Source organism: Lontra canadensis, unplaced genomic scaffold (genome assembly GCF_010015895.1).
Source record: "Lontra canadensis isolate GAN:19392208 unplaced genomic scaffold, GSC_riverotter_1.0 scaffold1, whole genome shotgun sequence".
NCBI lineage: Eukaryota > Metazoa > Chordata > Mammalia > Carnivora > Mustelidae > Lontra > Lontra canadensis.
In genome coordinates, this window is record NW_022630995.1 from 105,446,433 (window position 1) to 105,468,545 (window position 22,113).

The 22,113-nt window shown below is 37.0% G+C and overlaps 1 protein-coding gene and 1 pseudogene across 1 annotated transcript in view; one reads left to right on the forward strand and one right to left on the reverse strand.

Annotated features, from left to right (window-relative positions):
- The window catches only part of EMCN (endomucin), an 84,552-nt gene extending 75,321 nt beyond the window's left edge, over nucleotides 1-9,231 (forward strand). Inside the window, exon 12 of the mRNA XM_032857243.1 lies at nucleotides 8,397-9,231. The gene's annotated coding sequence lies outside the window, so the exon portion shown is untranslated. The remainder of the gene's footprint in view (nucleotides 1-8,396) is intronic.
- A 5,775-nt stretch (nucleotides 9,232-15,006) lies between these two features.
- Nucleotides 15,007-16,539, reverse strand: LOC116867690 (annotated as a pseudogene).
- Between the last annotated feature and the right edge of the window lie 5,574 nt (nucleotides 16,540-22,113).

Here is a 22,113-nt window from a genome sequence, read left to right on the forward strand (position 1 = left end):
CTGTCTTGTTGTTGGTGTAGAGAAATGCAACTGATTTCTGTGCATTGATTTTATATCCTGACACTTTACTGAATTCCTGTACAAGTTCTAGCAGTTTTGGAGTGGAGTCTTTTGGGTCTTCCACATAAAGTATCATATCACCCAGAAAGAGTGGGAGTTTGACTTCTTCTTTTCTGATTCAGATGCCTTTAATTTCTTTTTGTTGTCTGATTGCTGAGGTTTGGACTTCTAGTACTATGCTGAATAGCAGTGGTGATAATGGACACCCCTGCCATGTTCCTGATCTTAGCAGAAAAGCTCTCAGTATATCCCCATTGAGAATGATACTCGCTGTGGGTTTTTCATAGATGGCTTTGATGATATTGAGGAGTTACCCTCTATCCCTACACTTTGAAGAGTTTGATCAAGAAAGGATGCTGTACTTTGTCAAGAGTTTTTCAGCATCTATTGAGAGTAACATATGGTTCTTGTTCTTTCTTTTGTTAATGTATTGTGTCACATTGATTGATTTGTGGATGTTGAACCAACCTTGCAGCCCTGGAATAAATCCCACTTGGTCATGAATAATCCTTTTAATGTACTGTTGGATCCTATTGACTAGTATTTTGGTGAGAATTTTTCCATCTGTGTTCATCAAGGATATTGGTCTGTAACTCTCCTTTTTGATGGGGTCTTCGTCTGGTTTTGGGATCAAGGTAATGCTGCCCCATAAAATGAGTTTGGAAATTTTCCTTCCATTTCTATTTTTTGGCACAGTTTCAGAAGAATAGGTATTAATTCTTCTGTAAATGTTTGGTAGAATTCCCCCTGGGAAGCCATCTGGCCCTGGGCTCCTGTTTGTTGGGAGATTTTTGATGACTTCTTCAATATCCTTACTGGTTATGAATCTATTCAAGTTTTCTATTTCTTCCTGGTTCAGTTTTGGTAGTTTATATGTCTAGGAATGCATCCATTTCTTCCAGATTGTCAAATTTGCTGGTGTATAGTTACTCATAATATGTTCTTATAATTGTTTGTATTTCTTTGGTGTTGGTTATGATCTCTCCTCTTTCATTCACAATTTTATTAATTTGGATCTGTTCTCTTTTCTTTTTGATAAGTCTGGCCAGGGGGTTATCAATCTTATTAATCCTTTCAAAGAACGAGCTCCTAGTTTTGTTGATTTGTTCTACTTTTTTTCTGGTTTCTATTTCATTGGTTTCTGCTCTGATCTTTAAGATTTCTCTTCTCCTGCTAGGTTTAGGCTTTCTTTGCTGTTCTTTCTCCAGCTCCTTTAGGTGTAGGGTTAGGTTGTGACAGAATGGGAGGAGATATTCATAAATGACATATCAGATAACAATATTTCTTGTTTCTTGAGAAAGGCTTATATCAATAGACACTTTCCTCTCAGGACAACCTTTGCTGTGTCCCAAAGACTTTGAACAGTTGTGTTTTCATTTTCATTTGTTTCCATGAATTTTTTTCAATTCTTCTTTAATTTCCTGTTTGACCCAGTCATTCTTTAGTAGGATGCTCTTTAGTCTCCATGTATTTGAGTTCTTTCCAATTTTCCTCTTGTGATTGGGTTCTAGCTTCAGAGCATTGTGGTCTGAAAATATGCAGGGAATGATCCTAATCTTTTGGTATTGCTTGAGACCTGATTTGTGACCCAGGATGTGATCTATTCTGGAGAATGTTCTATGTGCACTAGAGAAGAATGTGTATACTCTTACTTTGGGTTGGAATGTTCTGAATATATCTGTGATGCCCATCTGGTCCAGTGTGTCATTTAAAGCCTTTATTTCCTTGTTAATCCTTTGCTTAGATGATCTATACATTTCAGGGACGGGGGTGTTAAAGTTCCATACTATTACTGTATTATTGTCAATGTGTTTCTTTGATTTTGTTATTAATTGGTTTATATAATTGGCTGCTCTCATGTCAGGGCATAGATATTTAAAATTATTAGATATTCTTGTTGGACAGACCCTTTAAGTATGATATAGTGTCTTTTTTCATTTCTTATTACACTCTTTGGCTTGAAATCTAATTTATCTGACATAAGGATTGCCACCCCAGCTTTCTTTTGATGTCCATTAGCATGGTAAATTGTTTTCCAACCCTCACTTTAAATCTGGAAGTGTCTTTTGGTCTAAAATGAGTTTCTTGTAGGCAGCATATCGATGGGTCTTGGTTTTTGTTTGTTTGTTTGTTTGTTTGTTTGTTTTTTAATCCATTCTGATATCCTGTGTCTTTTGATTGGGGCATTTAGCCCATTTACCTTCAGGGTAATTATTGAAAGATATGAATTTAGTGCCATTGTATTGCTTATAAGGAGACTATTACTGTATATTGTCTCTGTTCCCTTCTGATCTATTGCTTTTAGGCTCTCTCTTTGCTTAGAGGATTCCTTTCAATATTTCCTGTAGGGCTGGTTTGGTGTTTGCAAATTCTTTTAATTTTTGTTTGTCCTGGAAGCTTTTTATCTCTCCTTCTATTTTCAATGATAGCCTAGCTGGATATAGTATTCTTGGCTACATATTTTTTTGTTTAGTGCTCTGAATATATCATGCCAGTCCTTTCTGGCCTGCCAGATCCCTGTGGATAAGTCTTCTGTCAATCTAATATTGTATTAGTAACCATTGTATGTTATAGATCTCTTGTCATGAGCTACTTTCAGGATTTTCTCTTTGTCACTAAGACTTGTAAGTTTTACTATTAGATGATGGGGTGTGGACCTATTTTTATTGATTTTGAGGGGGTTCTCTGTGCCTCCTGGATCAAAATAATAGGGAAGTTCTCTATTATAATTTCCTCATATATATCTTCTGCCCCGCTTTCTCTCTCTTTTTCTAAGATCCCAATTATTCTAATATTGTTTCATTTTATGATATCACTCATCTCTCAAATTCTCCTCTCGTGGTCCAGTAGTTATTTGTCTCTTTTTGCTCAACTTCTTTATTCTCCATCATTTGGTCTTCTATATCACTAATTCTCTCTTCTGCCTCATTTAACCTAACAGTAAGAGCCTCCATTTTTTATTGCATCTCATTAATAGCTTTTTTGATTTCAACTTGGTTGGATTTTAGTTCTTTTATTTCTCCATGAAAGGGTTTCTCTAATATCTTCCATGCCTTTTTCAAGCCCAGCTAGCACCTTGCAGAATCATCATGCTGAGCTCTAGTTCTGACATATTACTAATGTCCATATTGAATAGGTCCCTAGCCATTGGTACTGCCTCTTGTTCTTTTTTTTGTGTGTGGTGAGTTTTTCCACCCTGTCATTTTATCCAGATAAGAATATATGAATGAGAGAGCAAAATACTAAAATGGTGGCAAAGACCCCAGAAAAAATATATGCTAACCAAATCAGAAGGGACATGAAACTGGAGGAAGAGGAAAGGATATATATATATATATATATATATATATATACACACACACACATACTGGTGAATAGAACAGAGTCACCCACTTGATTTTGGGTGTATTCTGGTCTCTTAGAAGAAACTACCTCTCAAAATTTTAAAGAAAGAAAAACCTACATATGTACAAAAATAAGGGTAAACACAATGAAGGGATGGAATATGCCTATAAAGATGAAAATTTAAAAAGATTCTAAAAAAGGAATTGATAAGTTGGTTGGGAAAAGAAAAAAAAAAGAGGAGATCAGGCTGGAGCTATATTTAAGGTATATTTTGATCTATTAAAAAAAATTTATCCCAAAATTTTAAAGGAAAAAACCCTACATGTATACAAAAAATAAGGTTAAATACAATGAAGGGGTAAAGCATAACTATAACAATGAACATTTTAAAAGGTATTGATAAGATAACATAGTTTTAAAATGTTAAAAGAGGAAACAGGAAAAGTTAAAAAAATAGAATAAGAAAAAAATAACATTAAAAAAATTTATGTTTGCAAGACTAAAGCATCACGGGGGTAAAGCCATGAATTCTATGTCTTGCTTTCCCCTAGCTCTGGAATTCTGCTGTTTCTGTTGATCGATGAACTTGGTCTTACCTGGTTCTTGCTGATCTTCTGGAGGAGGGACCTATTGAGGTGATTCTTAAATGTCTTTGCCTGAGGTGGAATTGCACTGTCCTTGCCAGGGGCCAGGCTAAGTAATCTGCTCGGGTTCGCCCTTGGGAGATTTTGTTCCCTGAGTGTTTTCCGTAGAGCTTTGGAGGACAGTAATGAAAATGGCAGGCTCCCATCTCTGGCCCCAGAGAAGCTGAGAGCTGGAGGCCCCACTCCTCAGTGCACCCTCAGAGAAAACCAGTCAATCCCTCCCATCTCCCTCGTCTCCAGCTGCACTCTGTGCTCACCCAGCTTGTGACTGAGCATTTCTATCTCTGGTGTGCAGCCCCGTTTGGAGTCTCCAAACCCAACAGATTCCTGCTGCACACTCCTGTGCCACTCCTCCCAGAGGAGGAAGGAAGGGGTATCTCCAGATCTGCCACTTGTGGGGTCCCTGCTCAAAGAGCAGTGGCCCGACTGTGCCTTGGATCACTGTTTAAGGTAACTTTGATCTGAGAGCCCTCCACCTCAGCTCCGTCTCTGTAGCCAGCTTCCCTGCTTCGATACCTGGCAGTTCTACTACAGTCAGCCACCCCCAATCTTTCTGTGTCCCCATGGGTCCTGAGACCACACTGTCCCCATGATGGCTCCACACTTGCTTAGCTTCTGGAGCAATGTCCCTCAGTGGAGCAGACTTCTAAAAGTTCTGATTTTGTGCTTTGCTGCTCCACCACTTGCTGGGAGCTGACCCCTCCCCCCCCCCGTGGTCTATCTTCTTCCAGTCTCTTCAGATTCACTTCTCCACATGTCCTACTTTCCCAAAACTCGTTGATTTTCTGTCCCTAGAATTGCTGTCCTTCTTCTCTTCTATCTCCTGTTGAGTTTGTAGGTGTTCAGAATGGTTAGATAACTATCTAGCTGAACTCCTGGGACCCAATGCTATTTCAGTTTCCTACTCCTCTGCCATCTTGCTTCCTCCTGAGTGTGATCATTTTTTCCTTATAAGCATCATAAATTTATAAGATTTTAGGGTTGTGAGACATTTAGTGACCATAAAGTCATGCATTATTATTTCTGAAGACAGCACACTAAATTTAGAGAGATTATAACTTTGGAAGAGAAGCAAATACTGATTACTGGTACATTCAAATTGAAACTTCTAACTGAGGAAAAAAATTCATTAATGTAGCAAAATCCAAGTCTTGAAAAAAGATTATCAATGTGAAGAGTACTCTAATGAAAATATCAGTTTGTTCCCATATTACTTGCTGATCCTTGAAAAATATAATCAATACAGTATTAATCAAGAGCATTATCCTATTCACATAAATCCTGGTGTTCACCTAGTTGGTCTGTGCTGCAAACTCTTGACTGCACCTGAAAACTCACCTACAGAAGAATCTGGGTCAGTTGAACAAAAAGTGACAGAGATCCTGCTTTTTGCCAAGTATGAGACCAGGTGTAAACAGGGACATGGCATGTTGCCATGAAGAGAAGAGAAATATACATAAGGAAGGTAATTTTACTTTAATATGGTAAATAATAAGATAGTGGTATGTAAAGTTAGACATGGTACCTTGAACTTAATGGTTAATTGCTTAGAAAGATGGCATTTGAGCTGAGACTTTTAGGATAAGCAACTATAGGTATATGAAAAAAAATAGAAATAACTGGTTGTTCTAGGGCTATGCTATGCACATCTGCTGCTAGGTCAGTGAGCTGTTGATACTGTTCTATGGTGAGATTAATTATAGAAACTGAGTATGATTCTTTAAAAATTATTATAGCAATTTGATATCATTGCAACAATCTATTCATGTTATTATATTTTTTAGTATCATTTTGCTGCTGATTAGAAATTGAAAAAAAATATATCCGGTCCTAGTCATTCATAGTTTGAGATGCACTGGCCTAGAGGATATAGTTAAATATCAGAAAGATTGGAAAACAGGGCTGAAGCAGTAGAGGACACCCGATAGTGGGAGGTCTTGTTTTCCACAGTAAATGGGCAAGGACTGCAGAAAGCAAGAATAAAATATGTTTTCTACACAGAATAAAATGAGGTTCTTTCCTTCTTCATTAACACCATGTAGATATTTATTCAATTTGGTAGACCCCCTAATCCTGCAAACTTGGATGTAAAATATCCAGGAAATCAGTTCCAAATTTTAGATGGGGGTTCTGTTCTGCAGTCATGCTTATGATCACTGTTCTTCTTCTAGAGCTATGCTACGCTCTAGCATAAACTGGACCATCTGTCTACTGCAGATACTCTGGGAGGACATCAGAAATACTCTGCTCTATGATCTTTTCCATAGACTAAAGCTTGACATGGATCCTGTGGCCACTTACTGCTCTCCAAACCACTCCCCACCATGGCAGCCAAGGTTTGGTTTTCCTCCACGTGAGGCAGAAGTATGACTAACCATCCCTACCAAAGTACCTGCAGTCACCAACCATGCTATGAAGGAGCAGGGTGCAGGTTTTTACCCCTGGTACCAGGGCCTACCCCATCCAGATGCTTGGGAACTGCCAGTCCTGCCATCAACAACATGACAACATCTATTTGCCAGGTTAGACCACTTACCCTTTTCCACTTAGGCACAAAAGTCTCCATCTTCTGCTCCTTGTGGGACCAACAGATAAAGTTGTTTCTGCACTGCAAAGAAGCAAACCCCAAAGTCATAAAGAAAGCTCTGGCTCTCCTTCTCTCCTTGTGAAGAAGAAGTAGAGAGTTGTCTGTTCATGCTTCCCCCTGATAAACACACAGCAGCAAAGCTTAAAAATTGCTAATAAATATCTCCATTTTTCACATTGTCACCCCAAGGAACAAACCTTGAGCTGTGTCCCATTAATGATAGGGTAGAGTCAAGGACTTTAATCAGAAGAGGAATATGACGAGATTTGTGCTGAAGACACATCACCAAGTGTTTAATAAAGATTAATTCAAGAGGAATAAGACTGGAAGCAGAGAAGTTAAAAAAAAAACAACAACAACAAAAAACTGTTGCACTATTGATTGCCTAAGTAAAGCTCAAGGGCTTCACCAGTTCTGCAGGTACAGTAGGGATGGAGATGAAGAGGCAGAATGGAATAGAGAAATGTCTGGAAGGTAAACGTCTCCAGAGGTCATGGTTGATTGAATGTGGGCACTGGGGAATGAGGAAGATTGGGAATATAGATATGTCCACATTTCCAACATAAGTGCCTGGGTGGACCATGGAGGTTACAGCAAAGATTAGAATTGTGTGGTGAGAGAAACAGGTTTGGCAGGCAGTGCACATATTCCAAGACCCCCAATGGATGCCTGAAATCATGGATAGTACTAAACCCTGTACATACTGTGTTTTTTCCTGTACATACACACCTACGATAGGGTTTAATTTACAAATAAGGCACAGGAAGAGATTAACAACAATAACTGATACTAAAATACGAGTTTTAAAAATAAACTGTAATAAAAGTTATGTGAATGCAGTTTTTCTCTCTCTTCAAATATTATATTGTACTCACCCTTCTTATGATGATGTAAGATGACAAAATGTCTGCTTGGTGAGATGAAGGTGACTGACATAGGTGTTGTGACATAGCCTCAAGCTACTATTGACCTTCTTTTTTTTAATATTTATATATATTTAATATAATATACAAATATGTATTCATGCTGTTTATTACATATTTATATTTTTATTTATATTTATAGTTACTATAATATATAAATATTTACTTATAATTATATGTTTATTGATACTTTTTTTTATAATCTTTTTTTTTATTTATTTTCAGCATAACTGTATTCATTGTTTTTGTACCACACCCAGTGCTCCATGCAATCCATGCCCTCTCTAATACCCACCACCTGGTTCCCCCAATCTCCCACCCCCCCACCTCTTCAAACCCTTCAGATTGTTTTTCAGAGTCCATAGTCTCTCATTGTTCACCTCCCCTTCCAATTTCCCCCAACTCCCTTCTCCTAACTCCCCATGTCCTCCATGCTATTTGTTATGCTCCATAAATAAGTGAAACCATATGATAATTGACTCTCTCTGCTTGACTTATTTCACTCAGCATAATCTCTTCCAGTCCCATCCATGTTGCTACAAACTATTGACCTTCTTAACAATAGATCAGAAGGAGGATTAGCTGCTTCCAGACTGAGTTTGACTGCAAGTAACTGAAATCATGAGAAACAAAGCCATAGATTGGGATGGGGGTGAGGTTACTGTAGTGTGTTTTGTTGACATGTTGAGTTTGGAAGTGCTTGTGAGATAGTCAAGTGATTCCACTGGGTGGAAAAAATTCAGCAAGTTATTAACATTTCTTAACAAGAAATGGCCCTTCCAGCGTCTCTACTTCCTTCCTTTCTTGGAATCTGAACTTTCTTTTTCCACCCCACAGGCTTAATCTTCAGCTTCTGTGCTCCAGGGATAAGAAGGGATATTCAATTTGTGGACTCAATCCTGACTTCCATTCCTGCTCTCCAGTCTGTGCCAGTCACCTGTCCCAATAAAGTGATGTCCAGATGACATGCAATAATTTTAGAGAATCACAAAGAAGCCTGGGCCTCTCCCGTCATTTGAGAAGTGAAAAAGCACATTCTTACATTTTACAGGAATATTCTTAGGAGATCGAGTTTTAGGAAGGACATTTGTGAGCAGTTATCCTGACAGCCTAGGCAGGTGGGTTCATGATGACATGACCTTCGAGTTTAAAGTTTCCAGAGCCAACAGTTCTTATCCATGGAGACTTTCCTATTTTCTTGGTGTTCTTATATTACCTGACGTTTGTATTTATTGTTTTGTACTATGTTAATGCAGGGGCAATTTGCAAGTGTATTATTAAATTTAGGTAGAAATCATGCCATGCCACTTTGTACATAAAGATACTTTATTTGTATTTTCATGTGTTACTTTTAATAAATACTTACTATATTCAACTCACTAAAAATAACATACTGTGACTGTGAAAATGGCAATGGTATTGTCTTCCCATAATTATGAATATTTGGGGGCTGATTATTTGAATATGAGAATTCACTAATGAAAGGCATCTGTAATAAGTGAGAAAGGAGCAAAGGATTCACAAATCAGACTCCATGAAAGAGAAGTCAGTTTACCATTTATTTGGTCTTTCTATTTGTAATTCACACTGTGACAAGGCTGTAAGGGGCATTTATGACACTCTGTACTGCATTCATTAAGATGATAACAGGATTGAGATTTTTCATAATCAATTTGGTTGACAGTATGTGCATTTTTATTTTTTTCTTTAATTTTTTTTTAGGAATATAATGATTTGTTCTAGCAGTTATCATCAAATCCCCAGTTTGTAGAAATCAACACTTCATAAATATGCAATTATGATATTATTTTTCAGTGTATCACTTGCCTAAGAATACCTTACAATTATAGCTGCCCCTCCATCAAGAACAAATTCTTCTGCTGAAAGCTGACTGATCAACCTTGACCACTTCTTGGACACAAGGGATCAAAATGTCATGTTGGCTGAAGTTCTGTGGAAAGCCTTGGAACTAATAAGCTGCCAGTGACAGACAGCTCTTTAAGTTAATGATTACCTAAACTGTTTTCCCTGCTAAATTATCTTAGCGATGTGAGAGCAGTGTAGTGGAGACAGAATGATAGATTCAAAACTGCTTTTTAAAATTTCTTTTTTTGCGCAGTATTTCAAAACTTCCAGCTTAAAGAACTGTATAATCATCTTGGTTTTAGGTTCCTGATGTCTGGACTATTTCTAATTAAGGACACACCAAACAAGCATGTCTGTATTACTGAATGGTGTTCCTTTGTGTTTCTTTGAGAAGAGAGAAGGGGGATATGGGCTTGGGGAAAAAGCAAGCAAGAAGGTAGAGAAAAAAGCAAGGCTATCCAAGACATACACTTCCCTTGAGGGATGCTTTACCTATGATCACCTCTAACCTAGAAGCCTCTAAATGGGAAGAACAAAGGTTGGAGAAGGCCAACCACAGAATATTTGTCTTCAGAAGGAAAATACTCCTTCTAGAAAGTGAAAACACACCTAGAATGCTGTACTGAGCTGAGCTCCTCAGTGGAAGTCTTGTTACACAGAACGTACTGCAAAGAAGCAAACTTTGCTGCGGTTTAAATTACTACAAGTGATACGTTATTCTGGCTTCTAGAAAAACCGTTTATTTGACTTTTCATGAGTATTATCGGAAGAGAGTTTATAAGGATCAGAAGAGGGAAAGCTTTTTGATGGTCATAAAAGAATGCAACTCTTTCTAGTTCAAGATTTTTCCATAAAGAATATGCTTTATACTAATAAATATAGCATTAAATCTTTAAAACAGTCCAAGTGAAAAGAGGATTGAGGACTTGGCAGAGATATTAGTGCCATTTTGTAGCACTAATGTCTGCATTTTGATAAATCAACTTTAAACTTCTGTTGAAGTAGCGTATTTTGTTTTCGACCAGAATTATTATTAATCAGATGGTTTTTTAAATTATCTGATTTAGATCACTTTTTATGCCTGACTTATTATAATCTTTTTATTCTGATATACAGTTCAAATGTCACTGCAGCAATAGAAAGGCTGTAATTAGATCAAAGCTAAACCTTTTTATGTATTTATTCTGCACGACAATATGAATATAATTTAAGTCTATCAATAGGCAAAACATAAACAAGAGCTAATTAACTGGCACTGTTGTCATCTGAGAATAAGCAGATGTTGCTGGCCAACACAGTGGCTGTGATCAGCTAGCAGAGAAAGACTTCTAAATTCCCCTTGCTGAGCTGAAATATTTCATTATACATCTGACAAATCTATGTCTTATTTCTTGTCTACCTGCCATCATGAGGATCAACTTAGGACATAAACAAACCTTCATCAATGAACATACTAGCCTCCCTTGATTTTCCTCTGTTGAGCCCTATTTGTGATTATTCAGAACTTTGTGGGGTTCTAAAAAGAAAACTGGATATGTCCTTTAAAACTTATGCTTTGGATGACACTAGTATCAAAAATATGAAACTGTTTATTATGACCCATATTCAAGATATCCATCATTGTGGTTAATTAAATAATAGCTATCCTGAGCTAAGAATTAATGGTGAATTATGCACAGATCTTCCCTTAAAAATTTCCCCACCAACACAAACTAGGTTTCTCATGTTTTATTAAATGAGTATACTTTGTCATTGCTTCAGGGGGATTTGCCCTGCGGGTGGACCTGAATATATTTTCCTGTTCTGGATACTTAAAAAAAAAAAAAGTGTTTTGATAAATAATGGAAAAACATCTATCATGTCCATCAATGTTACATTCCTGAACTTGAAGTCAGAATTCTACTGACATGATCATGGACAATATCATTAGTTTCCTAACACCATATCCAAGATTGACTACATGCCAGGCATTATGTTAAACACTTCACATTCATCATCTTGGTTAATCATCACAATAATGGTAAGAAATAATTTCTAATATTATATTATATTATTTTTATTGTTGTTATCATCATAAACACAAACATAAGCATATCCATTTTAAAGATATGGAAGCCAAGACAGAAAGTTATATAACTTACCCAGGTTGTACAACGAGTAAACAGCAAAAATTTGGATTCCAACCTAAATCGCAAATCTCTGTTCCTCATCACTGTACTACTTAGTCTTTTTAATCTAAGTTAATTTATCTTAAAAAAATGGGTGAAAGCATTATACTCCTGGCCATAGTTAAAAACAGGGACTGTATTTATCATACCCCTATAAATAATTAAAAAACTAAACAACTTTTTCAGACAATGAACAAAAGGCAGAACAAGACCATGATCCATGAAAAGAGAGAAATAAAATTGTTAGCCCTATGAGGGCCTGACTTTGACACATTTCAGACCAACTGCATAGAAGAGGATCCCTAAGTAGAACCTGAAAGTCACACTGGGTTGAGGAGACATAGTTTGGAGCAAGGGGCCTACAGTAGCTGGAATTCGTGGAGCACAGTACCAGACAGGAAGGAGCTACACGATGACCTCCATAAAATTTGCATATAGGTGACTTTCTATCTGTTGATAATGGGATATTAAACTGTGCAAGCACTTAGGGTAAGTCTTCATGAAACCAGGCAAAAAAGAGCTGTTTGCTGAAAATTCCTAGACATCATCCAGGGCAGAAAGACATTCACGGTCTGACCAGCTATATTGGAAAATCCTTATTGATCACCTCAATTGATGATATCACAAGAGTCACACTTTAGTAGTTATGCTAAAATACCCCTAGAGTGAGGGTGACTCTAGATAAACCCTAAAATAGCCCACAAAAACAAAAATAAAAAAAAAAAAAAAAACCAAAAAACTATTAACTAAATATTAGCAACTAAAATTCAGCAATATAAAAAATACTAAGTGAAATTTATCCCGGGAATCCAAGGTTTTCTGACATTTGGAAATCAGTTATTATAATGCAATATATTATCAGAATAAAGGAAAAAATCTCATATGCTTACTTCAATAGATACAGAAAAAGCATTTGATAAAATTCAATATTCATTGATTATAAAATATCTCATGAAATTAGGATTAAAAGAGAATTTCTTCAGTCTGATAAAGTTCATTTATGAAAAGCTAACTCATATAAATGGTGAAAATAAATATTTTTCTCTAAAATTCGAAACAAAGTAAACTTCCTCTCATCACTTTTATTCAACATTGTTCCAGGCTGGAGTAAGGGAGGGGGTAAAGTCCTAGCCAATGCAATAATGCAAGAGATAAAAACATACACGGACTGGAAAGAATGATGACAGAACCTGCCTAAATCCTATGAAACCCTCAAAAAAGCTCCTAGAATTAATAATCAGATTTGTTTTGATTATAGAATGTAAGCTCAATAGAAAGAATCAATTGATTTCTCTAGTTACAAAAAAAATTGAAAAGATATACCATTTACAAAAAAATAAAGTTCTTAGGGATAAATTTTACAAAATATGTACACTCCTTATACATTAGAAACTATTAAACTTCTGTGTGAAACTAAAGAACATCAGATCATAGTTTAAACTACTCAATATTAAAATGTAGTTCTACTGGGACGCCTGGGTGGCTCAGTTGGTTAAGCAGCTGCCTTCGGCTCAGGTCATGATCCCAGCGTCCTGGGATCGAGTCCCGCATAGGGCTCCTTGCTCGGCAGGGGGCCTGCTTCTCCCTCTGCCTCTGCCTGCCATTCTGTCTGCCTGTGCTTGCTCTCTCTCCCTCTCTCTCTCTAACAAATAAATAAAATCTTTAAAAATAAATAAATAAATAAATAAAATGTAATTCTACTTAAATTGACAGATTTATCAAAATTCCATTCTAAATCAAGTTTTCATTTTTTATAGAAATTGATAATTCAAAAATTTATATGAAAATAAACTTAGAATTGCTAAAATTTTTTTTTTAAGGATAAACTTGGACTACTCACACTCCTGGATTGGAAGACTTACTATAAAGGTTCAGTAATCAAAATGGTGTAGTACTAACCTAAGAATAGAATTTAATCAATGAAACAAAATAGATATCCCAGAAATAAATAAATATATAATGTTGCCTTATACACACATGCATATATACTCAAATGACTTTTGATGAGGGTGCCATATTAATTCAACAGAGAAAGGAATGGCTCTGGAACAATAGTTTACTCATGTGCATTAAAAAACTAAGGTCAACACTCACCTCATATTATACACATACCAACTTGAAATGTGTCATAAACTTAAACATTAAATCCATATCTATAACATTTGCTTTCTATAGAATCAGTAAAGATTCCCTAAATAGGAGATCAAAGGGTAAAACTAAAAGCGAAATGATAAGTTGAACTTAATCAAAACTAAAAATTCTGCTCTTTAAATGAGCACTAATAAACCCAGAATTCAAGCTAAAGAATAGAAGAAAATATTGGCATTACACATGTCTGACAAATGGCTTATATCTAGAATTCATGAGGAGCTCAAAAAACTTAAAAATAAGTCAACCCACTAAAAACTGGAAAAATATTTTAAAAGATGATTCATAAAAGAAGATATATGATTTTCCCATAAGCACATGGAAAGATACTTAATATCATTTAGTCATCATGAAAATGCATATTTAAAACTACAATGACATACCACTTCATATCCACAAAAAAGGCTAAAATTATAACCACCAATAATACCAGGTGTTGGAGGGGATATAGAAGACCTAGAACTCTCATATACTGCTAGTGCGATTATAGTAGAATAATACAATCATTTGGAAAACAATGTAGCAGAGTCTTCTTGGAAAAAAATTTTTTTCAAAGTTAAATGCATACTTCTCATATGACACAGTATTCCACTTTTATATATTTACCCAAAAGAAATGAAAACACATGTCCTGGCTATACAAAGATGGATAACCAAAGGCTCATTTTAGCTCTTTTCATAATAGCCCGAAACTATAAACAATAAACAAATGGTGGTGAGTCATACAATGGATTGCCACGCAGTAATCAAATGGAACAGACTGCTGATACACCCAAAAAATGGGTGAATCTCAAAACATTATGCATCATGTGGTAAAAAAGAAGCCAGGGGTAGTGGTGTGCATACTTTACGAGTCCATTTTTTATGAAACACTAGAAAAGAAATCAGACTAGTAACTTTCTTGAGCCAGGGATGAAGGGGGAGTGCCAGGAAATAAGCACAAGGCAGTTTTTTTGAGATGATAGAAATTTCTACAGTTTGATTGTGGCATCAGTTGGATGGTGTACATATTTGCCCAAACTCAAGCTGTACATTTAAAATGGGTACCATTTTAAGTACAAAATAAGCTTTAATAAAATTGACTTTTAAAAAGATTTTATAAACTTTTTAATTTTTTTTCTTTCTTAAACATTTACTTTAAGACATTATGGAAAAATTCTACAAGTACACATGGAAAAATAAGACACAGTCACACTTAAAAGTGAAGACAATTTAATCAGAAAGCTTTAACGCCTGTCAGCTACTGTTGAAGCTAAAGTTGTGAGTCTAACATGCTCTAGGTGCCAAAAGGAATGGTAAGTAGTGTTCCTCTCTTTCTTCCTCATGCTCTTCTTCAACAGAATCCATACCAACCTCTCCATACCCTTTTGCAAGGTAGCTATGTTCTCAAAAGCCTCAGAACACTCTCAGGGCATCTGGATGGCTCAGTCAGTTCAACATCCAACTCTTGATTTCAGTTCAGGTCATGATCTCAAGGTTATGAGCTTAGGGTCTTGAGACTGAGCCCCACATTGGGCTCTACGCTCAGTGAGGAGTCTGATTAAGCTTCTATCTCTCCTTCTCCAAGAGAAAACTCTCCTTCCTCCGTGCTCTCCCCCATGGGCCAGTGAATGCACAGTTGGCACACATACATGAGGTCAAATTTGTGGTCCAGGTGAGCCCAGGACTTGGCAATGGCTGTGGTACTACTCAACATGCACATAGCTCATTGTAGTTTGGTCAGGTCTCTACCAGGTACCTCAGGGGAAGCCTGGTAATTAATACCAACTTTGAAGTCAGTGGAGTACCAGTCCACAAACGGGATGCTTGTCTTAATGGTGACAGCATTAACATTAACATCTTTTGGAACGATGTCTCCATGGTACAAGAGGCAGCAAACCATGTATTTACCTTGGCCGCATTTTACTATCTGGTTGTCTGGGTCAAAGCACATGCTGATGATCTCTGCTGCAGAGTACTGTTGATGGTAGGATTTCTCAGCAGAGATGACAGGGGCATATGTGGCCAGAGGGAAATGGATGTGGGGATAGGATACCAGGTGGGTCTGGGATTCTGTCAGATCAAATTCATGGCTCCAGTGAATCTGAGGAAAACAGGGATGGAAGACATAATCTGGCTAATGAAGAAGACTAGTGTAGTTTGGGCATTCAAGATCAAGGTTTCTACAACAAATGGCCTCTTGTCTACCGTGAAGGCACAGTCAGAGTGTTCCGGTGTGGTGTAGCTGGTGAGGAGTTGCAGGGCTCAGCTACAGCTGTAGAAAACTGAAGCAGGGTGGGGAGGGAGGGTGTTTGGTAAATGGAAAACAACAGTTTGGTTTTCTTGCCATTATCAATAGAGTTCCATCAGTAGGGAAGTGAACCCAGAAACAGTTCACCCTCCAAAGCTGTGGAAAACCAAGACATCCTGAACACCTGTGAACTGGTGGGCCAGTTTCTGAATTTAGTACAAGATACGGTCAGTCTTGCCAGTGGTGTAGTGCCCTTGGACATAATTGTTGGCAGCATTTTCCTTGCCTGTGATGAAGTTCTCAAAGTGGAATAGCTGGAAGTAGGTACCAGTGCAAACTTCGTCCATGACCATGGATTCCAGGTCTACAAACACTGCCCTGGGCACATGCTTGCCAGGATCCATCTCACTGAAGTAGGTGCTGAAGGGGTCATCTCCTCCCCCAATGGTCTTTTGCCTTGGCATGTGGCTATTGGGATGGATGCCATGTTCCAGGCAATGGAACTCCCAGCAGGCATTATTGATACGAACAGCAGTCTGGCCAAGGTAGATAGAGAAGCACTTGTGCATAATAGCTACAGGTTAGCAGGTACAGATGACAGGAGCAGAGAGCAGGTCCCATTTACCATCCCTGACAAGCTCAGTTGAGGTAAGTAATGCACTGACTGTATAGTTTTGGTTTTTTTTTTTTTAAAGAGGGGTTATATTACTAAATTTCTGTTATGGGCTGAATTGTGCTCCCCAAAGTTTATATGTTGAAGTCCTTGGGGATGGGGTCATTAAAATGATAAAATGATGATGTTATTAAGATGGACCCTAGTCCAAAATACTGGTGTCCTCAAGAAAAGGAAATTAGGAGACAACACACATACAGGGAAAACCATGTGAAAACGCAGGGAGAAGACAGCAATTTATAAGACAAGAAAAGAAGTCTCAGAATGAAATCAGCCCTGTTGACACCTCAATTTTGGATTTCTTCCCTCCAGAATGGTGGGGAAATAAATTTTTCTCATTGAAGCCACTCGATCTGTGGTGCTTTATTATGGTAGCCCTAGTAAGCTAATACAGTCCGACAGAGCTACTGAGATAATTAAATGAGATTATGATGCAAGGGGACACAAGATATGATAACCTTTCCCCTCCTTGATTTTTCTAGTGACAGCCAGGGTTAGAACTACTCATATTTGTATTCAAAGTTAATTGGCGAGACTGAGATCCCTTTCCAACACCTGGGAGAATTTCTAAACCCTTCTAGTCTACCTACCACTAGACTAGAACTTCCTTTGTTTCCAAGTGTCATGATTCTAGGATTACCTATCAATATAAAGGAGCTCTTACCAATGTTAACATTTATCTGGTAAGCTGTTAAAATATTGAAATGTTTCAGTATCATTGATAAATAACTGCTATCCTAAGCTTACTCCCTCCCGAGAGCCCCCACAGCAGCCCTCCTTGTCCCTCCCCGGGAACCTTAGATCTCTCTCTCGGATCCAGCTCCTGAATGGATAATGTCTGGCAAAAGTGAGGCCATCTGTTCTTATAAGTCGATGCCCCATGCCACATCTGTGATTAGATATTTTAACGATCACTCATTTTAGGGATGTGTTTTGATAATGAGTAAAAAGGAAATAAGGGTAAGTAATTTGAAAAAAAATTCAAATACAGATTTGTTTGATTTCTGGAACACCTTTATTTTGTTGGTCAGATGTAGGCTTGGACCACATCAATTTAAGCAGACTTAAACAAGATCATGTTTGCAATGTTTTAAGGTACAACACCTTACTTGTACATTCAAATTTAGGATCAAGCCTTCATTAACCTCCTCTAGGATCGAAAGTTTGTGATATCCATGCACTACCTTGCTCACAAATATAAACCAAGCCTGGATGTGTGCATGTGCATATGTGTCTATGTGTCTGTGTGTGTGTGTGTGTGAGAGAGAGAGAGAGAGAGAGAGAGAGGAAAAGGACAGAGAGAGAAAGCACGTGCACATGCGCTCTGATAATCAGGTAGAGATTTTTGGTGTGTTGGCAATATATTGGCAGAGTAAGGGCTATCTTTTGCCAGCACTGCACTGCAATATAATAATGCTGCGTTTAAATTTTAAGTGTAAGCAATATGCAGGATTGAGGGCATTTTGCTTAGAACTTAAACTAAAGCAAATGAAAGCATTTAAAATAAAAACTGGCAGCCAGGACACAGGACACTGCTGCTCCTACTGCAATTCCACTTAGTTATCTCAAAGAGCTTAGATGATCTGATAGAACAGAGGAGGCCCAGATGAGGTTTTCCCTGGCTTTGCAGTAAAGCCCACTTACTTGCCAAGTGCTGTACCATTGTTTGTCATGTGTGTGCCACAAGAAGCAGTTTTTAATTCATGCCTCTATTACCTAAGACTAGTGGTTCAGTCAAGTATCAGATGAAACTCTGGCATCTGAGAATATGTGCTCAGTCTCAGCTCTGTCTTATTGGGATCTGGCCCACTCCCTAGAACTGGTGTGAATTTTTATTTCAAAAGAAGAACAGTTCTGATAGCTGTGCTTCCCACTCAGAGGAGGTTCGGAGTGTGAAGTATGGATCTGAAGTCTAACTGTCTGGATAGAGAAGTGTGGGAAGATTTCAAAGGTTAAAGCTTTAAGAAATGTGTGTGGGAAGGGAACAGAAATTGAAATCTGCTATTAATACCAAATGTTAATAGTTATCATTATTATGATCAATAAAGTTTTATTACCACCTACAAGTCCAAAGTATTATTTTAGGCACAGGAGTTATGAAAAGACATCCTAGGTGATAATTCCCTCTGAGAATGTATTGTCTGGTGCAAGAGAGGACAGATAGCTTAAAGAGGAGGGCATTTCTTGACCTATGACTACTATGGGCAGGTGAGAAGAAGTGAGGACCTGAGCATAACATTTACTGTTATGTGACATTGCTTTGTACAAGTGGTGTACGGTGGGTGCAGGGATAGGAGCGAATGAACGATGAGCTCCGAGTTAGATGGGAGCTCAAGTCTAGCTTCCACGATTTAGCCTCTCAATGCTAAAATGGCGATATTAAGGTTTTGAGAGGACTTAGTAAAATAATGCATGCAAATCATTTAACACAATGCCTACCCCATAAACAAGCATGAACATCACTTCAAAACATCAACAATAACAGCAAAAATTAAATGTAACAGAGAGTTAATACAGACAAGTGAGTAGTTAAACAAGGTTGGAGCATAAATACAAGCTGTACCCCAGAAATTTTTGCCTCTTTTTCTATAGGTATTGAGGAATCTCTAAAAGTATTTCAGCCAAATAGTATGGGGAAGAAACAGTTAAGGGAAGATACAACCAAAAATTTCTTTTTTTTAATTTTGCTTTTTGACTTTTTTTTAAAATGCAGGAAGGGAAAACACACAATCAAGATTATTCCCAAAAGAATATATGTGATTTGATGTTGAGAATAGCAAACTTCAAGAGAAACAATTTAATGACACAGAATTATATTTCCTACTCTTAGTGTCTTGGTCTATTTTAGAGGGTAGTTTTGGCCAAAGATTGATAGGATTCCTTTCCTTGCTGAGCATAATTAATGAATAAAGTATTTTACCAAAGCAATAAAACATCCACACCCATAATATACAAACATTAGTCTAAATATTTCCCAAAAAATCCCTTTACTTGCTACTCAACTTAATTAGTAATCAACTATCACCCACACTGGGTTCTCAAACTCCACTCATCTGTGTCTCCTTAATTATTTCAAAGGCCTGAGATTTTTGATAACTCCCTCCACTCTCTCCCTATCTTAAAAAGGTTAGATTTTTAAAAAATTAATTAATTCAGGGTCAAGGTCTACAGATCACTGGATATGTCCTTAAAAGTAATCTGCCTGCTTCTTTTATCACAAGGTGATGGACAACAATAATAACCAATTATAATCTGTACTTTCCTATTACGGACATTGGGAGGCAGGTTTCCACTATTCTCTAGAAGACATTGCAAAATTCCACACAGGCAAAAATTCCCATGAAAGCTCAAGCTCCAATGACTTAAGTAGATCTTGTACTTAATGATCATCTGAAAGATAAGTTGCCTGTTGGACTAGAAGAGCACACTCCTTTCTCTCTCCAAGAATGACTTTTAAGTCCACAAGGAGGAAGCCTCCACAAAATGGCGCAAAGACCCTTCGAGGTAAAGCAAACCTTACTCCTGGATTCTGTTGTGAATACACTTTATCTAATCATAATAATGTAGGATATGTTCACAGGTTCTCAATTTTGGAATTATTCAGTAGACAGAATTTAAGGTTGAATCCAAATTTAGGAGATCCAAAATAATGGCAGAGTTGAAAGAAGTTATGGGATGAAAAAAGGAGGAGAGGTGAGAGATCCAGTAAGGACACTAATGCCTGTATTTCATACAAGGAGAAAGAAACACTCTTGAAGCTAATGGAAAAAAGAATAGGCTTAATTATATTATTTAAGGTTAAAAGAAAACAATAAAAGCACTGAGGAGTAATACAGGTTATTTAACTTGGGAGGTAGTGTTCTTTAGTTAACTTCTCTTTTACTCATAGCACGGGGTCAATTAGCCACTACCTACAGAAAAAAACATAGGTTTATTATTTATAATTATGGTGATGAACCCCATAACAGCTGTAAACAGAAATAGTTAAGATCATTATCTCTAGCTGGAATCTGGGACAGAGAGTAAATGTAAATCTCACTTTGGGCTCTGTACTTTATCAAATAAATACTACATGTATATTTTTCTCTTTCGAAAAACAAATAAAACAAATATACATATAGTTTTATTGTCCATATATTAAAAGGTAACAAAATCACACCTTATATATGTAATAACAATTTATAAGAAAATTTTACTGAAATTTGATTCCATTTGCCACAACAACCTCATGTTTAAGTTGGGCTCCTATTATTAATTTTCCCTTTCTTAAAGATATGAAAACACATTTTTGGCTCCCAGCAAGATAATTTATTACTAGAGAACATGCAAACCATTTGTAACTGGCCAAGAAAGCTTTGGCTTTAACCCAGGACTTCTGATGTTAGTTCAAAGCCGTGTCCATCAGGAAAGCTGACATTTTTTGCTTTCTCTAGACTTGAAAAATTATGGCCTACCAACCTTGCCTGGAACTACCAAAAATTGTCATTATGTTAACAAGAAGTCAATCAGTCACCCAAAAGTTAAGAGCAAGTTATTGTTTTCAACATCTTAGCTTCATGAGAAAATTTAAAAAAAAAAAAAAAAAAAGAATTTAATAGGCATATATTTGAAGACACATGATCAGAATGTTTTGGACTAATGGAATTATTAAAGCTTACATATTCACTGCCTAAGTAAATTATGTCACTAGACCACAATCCTATGACAATTTTTCTAAAGTCTAAGCAATGTTATTCAATAGAAATATGTGAGCCATGTATGTAATTTAAATTTTCCTAGTAGTCACATCAAAAACTAGAAGGAAGCAGACAAAATTAATTATTTTAACATATACACAAAATATATATTTTTTATAAACTACAAAAGAAATACATTCTTTTTTTTTAAATGAAGTCTTTGAAATTTGGTATGCATTTTACACTTATAAGCTATCTCAGTTCAAATTCACCACATTTCCAATGCTTGAGATTCACATGCTCAAATGAGGGAGATTTCCTGTCCTAGACATAGCCACTGTGTTTAATGGATACCAACTAAGTCCAAATAGTGTAGGGACCGCAGACCTGGGATTTAGTAACTCCAATACCCAAAGGAGAATAGAAGATAGAACAATACCTTAAAATATCAAGAGTTCAGAGCCAGTCCTTAATGATGAGATCAAATGTTTGTCAGACTATCCAATTCTTCAAAATGAAGTGTCACCTATATCATCCTTTTTAAAATTTTATTTTTTCAGTGTTCCAAGATTCCTTGTTTATACACCACACCCCGTGCTCCATGCAATATGTGCCCTCCTTAATACCGACCACCAGTCTCACCTATCCCCCCATACCCCTCCCCTCCAAAACCCCTCAGTTTGTTTCTCAGGGTCACAATCTCTCATGGTTCATCTCCCCCTCCTATTTCCCCCAATTCACTTTTCCTTTCCTTCTCCTAATGCCCTCCATGTTATTCCTCATGCTCCACAAGT